The sequence below is a fragment of the Tribolium castaneum genome, chromosome 5 (genome assembly GCF_031307605.1).
Source record: "Tribolium castaneum strain GA2 chromosome 5, icTriCast1.1, whole genome shotgun sequence".
Classification (NCBI taxonomy): Eukaryota; Metazoa; Arthropoda; class Insecta; order Coleoptera; family Tenebrionidae; genus Tribolium; species Tribolium castaneum.
Window position 1 is genome coordinate 12,008,401 of NC_087398.1, and position 6,423 is coordinate 12,014,823.

Below are 6,423 nucleotides of genomic sequence, written 5' to 3' on the forward strand. Positions count from 1 at the left end.
TTCACATGGACCTCCCACACTAGTTAAAACTGTGATGTTGAAATTTTGGCAAAATGTTAAATGTTAATGTTAATAATGCGTCCATTTTTGTGACATTAATATTAGATAATAAAAAACAATTCATAAATAAATATTTTGAGAGAAAAGTACCCAAGAATTTTTTCCTTACCTGAAAATTTTAACTTAAACGATCAAAATTTAAAGAAGGGAAGTAATTCCTGAAGAAAACACTAAGAACGCAACAATACATAATACATAAAAGCATTTTTTCTGTTAGTCTACTAAAAAAGTATATTTTTACTGTATCTCAAAAATTAACAAACACACAGAATTCAGCCTTTGCTGTTAAAGAGTTTATACTTTTTTAACTTTGTCACTTTTCAAAATTTTTATGCAACTTTTTCTAATTAAATTGAATTAAATATATTAGCTATTTCAAAACTATAATAACGCCAACGTCGCATTTTACCAAATAATTTTTTTTAAATAAGATTCATAAAATTGTAAAATAGATTAGCTATTATTTTTTGAATAGCATGAATAATTTATAAGAGCTAATTTTGAGAGAATATGCGACGTTGGCGTTTCTATAGTTTTGAAACCCCTAATATGTATAAATAATATTAATACATTATTATTTCTACCGTCAATAGAAAACGAAGGATGTTTGAATGTTGTTTTGCCCAAAAATACTTAAAAAGATGTCGCCAGCTCCAAAAAATTTATTAAAAAATCAAAAATTCAAATATATGTTATTTTGGTATAGCGTAAATTTTTTACGTATTTTTTGCACATAACGTCATTTAAGCATTTCTTGTGCGAGAATGACACTAGAAATCCTAAAATTTTAATTATATCTTAATTATGTAATTAATTTTAATTAGAAAAATTCTGAAATAAACTACATGTATTTTTATTATTATATTGAAACACTGAATACCGCAGCAGCATGCTGATAGCACTGTCCATAGAATAGCATCAACATAGAATAGCAACTGTTAGCTTACTCTAACAGTAAACCATTCCGACTAATTAGTAATTAGATGACATCTGTGAGATTTTTTGTTAATTAACGCCAATGATTTTTTGATTTGTTTTTATTTAAACAAAGCCGATTTCAAAAATTTTGAAAAAAAAGTTATTGTACCTTCTTTAGAATAATGCATACCATCCCCTATTAAATTAAAAGATCTCCTCAATTTTGCGAACAACCGTGTATAGGCCGAATTTAAAGATTCATGTTTGTTGTGGACCATTTTTCAAGAAGGACCTCAAACAGGTTGATTTAATTTTTGTAAATGCTACATTTTGGTTTCTGAATAATGACGACGTTTTGATTTTTTTTAAAATAGCAATTGATGTTTTGGTTAACTGTTTTTTAAAGTATACCCTTTTATCTTTCTGGTAAGTATAAAATAATAAAAAAGTTAATTTAAAAAATCATTATAAAAAAAGTGAAGTAAAAAATTAAAAACTTTATTGATAGTTAAACATATAAAGCTGTATATTTTTGTTTCTGGCTGATTTTATAACAAGCGATTGTTTTTTTTTTGCTTATTTTGAAAAGTTACAATAACATGAATATGAATTTCACTCTGTAAATATCTATAAAGCCTACAAGTCCAGGGAAAAAAAAACAAGGATTGTAGTTTTTTCAATAATTTTATCTAATCTGATTGAAACTGAGAACAGCTGAGTCCATTTAAGGCAAAAAAACAAATTAAAAAATTATTAGTATACATTTCTCTTTTTGGACACTTTTCTTTATTTTTCTTTAGATTTTAGATGACCAAGGTATTATAAATTACGTGTAAATTCATGCTGTCTTAAAAAACACTGTATGGCACAAGCACTTCTAAATACAGGGTGATTCAAATGAACTGTACAATCACTCGGGTGTTGATAAAGGATATCAAACTGAATTAAAAGTTTCTATCAAAAAAAATTGTTTGAAAAATATATAAAAAAATTTGCTTGAAAAAAATCTGACTTTATTTTTGTGCTTAACTGAACGTCTTCTGTCACTACATAAGAGATTGTCCGACACTTTTGAATTATCCTGTATGCAGTTCAAAGCTGCAAATTGCAAATCTTATTTTTCTTAAAATGTAGAGAAGAGGATGAAACATTCTTTGTGTTTTTACTTTGTGACTTCTTGTTGATGCCCAAGTCAATTATCAATAAATTATTATCAACAGGAAAGAAGGGCCTTCAGTTAAATTCTGTTGATGTTAACCCACCTTACTTCACATAAAACTGATGGTGGAGAAGGCCAATTGCTATACTCTTTTCGAAATGTGCTTCCTTTCAGTAATAGATAACAAAAAATTACAATAAAAGTCAACGAACACGAAACTAAAATAATTTAAAATGTATAATATGTAGTATTTTATGATGATTCTTAAGCAATTATTTATTGATAGGAAATGTGTAGAGGTCATCAGAATTGTACTTTGGGATAGAAAATTACTTTTTTTAATGTGGGTATATACTGCAGTCTCGCATTTTTTCAGTTTTGTTAAAAATACTGGAAGAAAGGAGAAATAAACACGGCAAACAGTTTATCAATGCCTTTATTGTTTATATGACTGTCTTGTTCACAATTCAAAATGGTGTATCTCGTTGAGAAACGCAGTCTCCTCAGCATGAATCAAAGAACACTCGAATGAGTGTCTCTCGAAACAAATCTCCAACACACACACAATATCGAAACTGCGGCCCATTAATTACCAGGACCGGTGTCATTCGTCTTCCCGTTGGAGCGAATCTCTCGGTGGTCTAAACAGGTGAGCGTCTCTGGTAAATCACACATTCCTCTATAAAATAAATATCCGTGCAGCAGGACCGCAGGAGAGCCGGTGCATCATCTTCGCAGCAGCAGTCTCAGCGCTAACGAGTCGTTATAGATGATTACGCACACCGTGTTATAATTGCTTGTCACTACACGCCCTGCCCTTTGTTTATGACCACTCATTTGCATACACACAAACGCACACCACCACACTAAAATTAAACGCAAACTGTTCGCTTTGTTTATTGGTCACCCGTGTCAATATTTGCCGCCGTTTTACGACGCTAGAAATAAACTGATCTCGGAACTACGAATGCAAATTATGCTCCAGGACGAGAAGAGAGAAAATATATAGATTTATTAATTCCGTAAGAACGAGAGAGGTAATGATAAGGTGTCCGGATGATTAACTGTTTAAACACCACCCTGGATGTGTGAACCTTGAACCGGGGAAATTGGGCTTCAAAAGTGATTTATTCGTGTGAGAAACGCCAAGATTTCACACAAAAATCGCCCAAATTAAATTAATTAGGCGAATTAATTCGGTACAAGCGCGTCGACAAGTCATTATAAATATGCAAGAGAGGATTTGAATAATAACGGGTAATAATTAGTGAATTCATCGAAATTTTATTCCTCGTATTACACGAAATATAAACATCTCTAATGGGCTTCGTTATGGACCGAATCACGGCCAAAATTGGTAAAGTAATCGATATGAGAGACACGGGCTGTCATCAATAATCAAATTAAAAATGCAGTCGAGACCGCCCACCTCAGCTCCTCATACACACAGCTGGTCGGGCTTTTACCTGGAATTTTAATTTCAAAGTACACGCATTCTAATTTAACGCCTCATTGGACGCCAAAGTTTGACTTCAAGGGGAAAAACCGACCCCGGCAAAAATTTAAAAGCATGGAACCAAGCCTACACCGTTTACTTTACGAAGGAAATATTTAGCACATCAAATGTGGTCATTTTTAAAGAATAACATTTTTTGAAATTTCTTTTAGTTCTTGAGTTATGCCAAGTTTTATTTATTTTTTTTAATGACAAATGGCTTCTACTTCAATAATACTGCTTTTAAATCTGTTTTGTTTTTTGTTTTAATAAATTGCATTTTAAGCTCATTACGAAGATTTTCCGTACTTACGCAAAAGGTTCCTCCTATTCATGTTTGTAATTTGCGAAAAATTCGGCAACTTAATTCGCATTACTTTAATAATGAATTAAATTGTAATTTGCTTTCTGTGAATTAACTCCCAGATTTTGAGACTATTTTCAGTACAGTACAGGAATAAAGTAATATTCGCTTAAAACGAACCCGGTTAGAGTAAACTTTCAGATATAAAGAGCCAGATAGAAAGGTAAGAATTTTGATTTTGACACTGTGTTCTTTTTTTTCACCCGTTTTCACATATAATAAACCTTATAAGTTATTGTGTATATGATTTTTAAAAATTGTCGGTTTTATACCGAACTTATAACCAAAAAAACAAAACCTATTCAAGAATTTTGAGAAAAGAAATGGAAAGTGTCACTGGCAGCACCTTTGAAAACATTTTTATCATACTCGCATGAGGAATTCATAATTTTTTTATTCACTCACGTGATTGACTTTCAGCTAATCAGAATATCAAATCAACGTTAAAGTGAAAATTTTCTAATTAACGTATAAAGGGCTTTAAAGCCAATCAGCTAACTCATATTTCGTCAAGTAACTTTTGTGGTCCAAAGGCAACTTTAATAACTTTTAAATAACTTTTCAAATGCGATTCAATCTAAGTCTTTCAGTAACCATTCTGCTTTTCACATGTGCAAGTTTTCCTGTATTTTGCTAAAAAGTATGGAAACAGTTAAATATTTTCAGTCTTTTCAAATTTTTATCGTTATTTGTTTTGAAAATACAAGGCTAACTTGATTTTTTAAATGGCACAAAGGGTGAAATTTAGTCATTTTTAAAAGAGCATTTTTTCTGAATTCAGTGATGTAACACCTTTACATTTATTAAAAGGTAAAAAATAAAAATTAAAAAACTTTCTCGAATAGTAAATCAAAGTTAGCTTTGAAAATACTGGATATCTGTCACTTGTATATTAGTTAAAATTTAAACTTGGGTGCAATAATTCGTTTAATAATGGTACATTTAAGTAAAACTAAGCGAAAAAAATTCTGATGTTGGTTTATCATGGAGACACAGAATTAAGAAGTTAGTGGAAATCATTTTGAATATCTTTTGTTTCACAAAAATCAAGTATTTCTTGTTTATTATTTTTTTAATTAAAACGTGTTCTTTTTTAGTTTAAAGTCTTATTTTAACAATTATTTTTAAGTTTTACTTATTTTTTGGTCAACGTTTAACAGCAAAGAGCTAAGGAGGCTATGAAAATTTTACATTTTTCAAAATTTTCGATTTTTTTTAAGTTTCGATTAAATTAAGCTACCAATGCATGTGTTATACCATAGAATTCAAAAAAATGATCTTCTCAAAAATATTAAACTTATCCGAAGAACAAATGGAGATAGAAATTAATTAAACATCTGAATAGAAAGAATTTATATACTCCTAAGCATACACCAAATTTCATTAAGTTATGTCCGATATTTTTTGCTCGCCATTGTACATACGAACCTCATTTAGTAGAAAACTTGAGAGAATGGTTAAAAATAATCTATTGAATCAAATACCATAACATTAATAACATAATAATTTTCACAGTTATTCAACAAACAGTTTCCAAAATATCCAGCTAGTTTATAATTTAGCCAAACTTACACATTAACCAATCATATTGAAAAAATTAATGTATATACATTTTTAGAGGTGGTCATTAATTTTGAATGTGATTGTACATACCTATCTTGAAAAATTTGGCGGTTTTGTTGTATAGATGTAAGAAAAAAGCTCTTCCATTCAAAAATAACGATACAGTTGTAAAAATAACCAATAAATAATTTGTTGTGTACAAACTTTTGAAACTTTTTATACTTATTCGATAAAAAAGAAGTCATTAACAAAGCAGAATCTTTAATAAAAAAAGTCTAGGTAGGGTGCATTTAAACTAAAATAAAATTTTACAAAACTCAAAATCTAAAGGAAAATTCAAAGTTTTATTGTTTACAAATTATCCAATTTTTATTATTTTTTTCGTAAAGTAAATAATTTAGACACAAAACACTTTGTTCCATTCTTTTGCTTAATACTGTATACAAGATTAATTAATAATATATTATCAGAAAACATAAGCCTTTTTTAACAAAGTTAATTGGCGCAGTCAGTAGGCTGAGAATTATTTTGTGGCGTCACATTTTTTCAATCTTTGTAGACAAAATATTGGTGGAAGTTCCACTTTCAGGGGCTTTATTAGCGAAAGGAAGCAAAAAAATTATAGCCTCCCCCCATCATCCTGTCGGCGTGTCTCATCGCATGTAACCGCCGCCATGGGCGGGCAAGGACTCGCCGATTTTTTCTCTCGTCGTTTTCCTGCAGAGATAATATAATAAATAGTGGTTTTCCGTGCTCGGCAGCACTTAGAAACACGGTCCGTAACTCCGTCGACTATTAATAAAAGAAACGAACTGTTTTCTTATTAAACTTTGAGTTATAAGTCGCAACGAGATAGTCATCTTT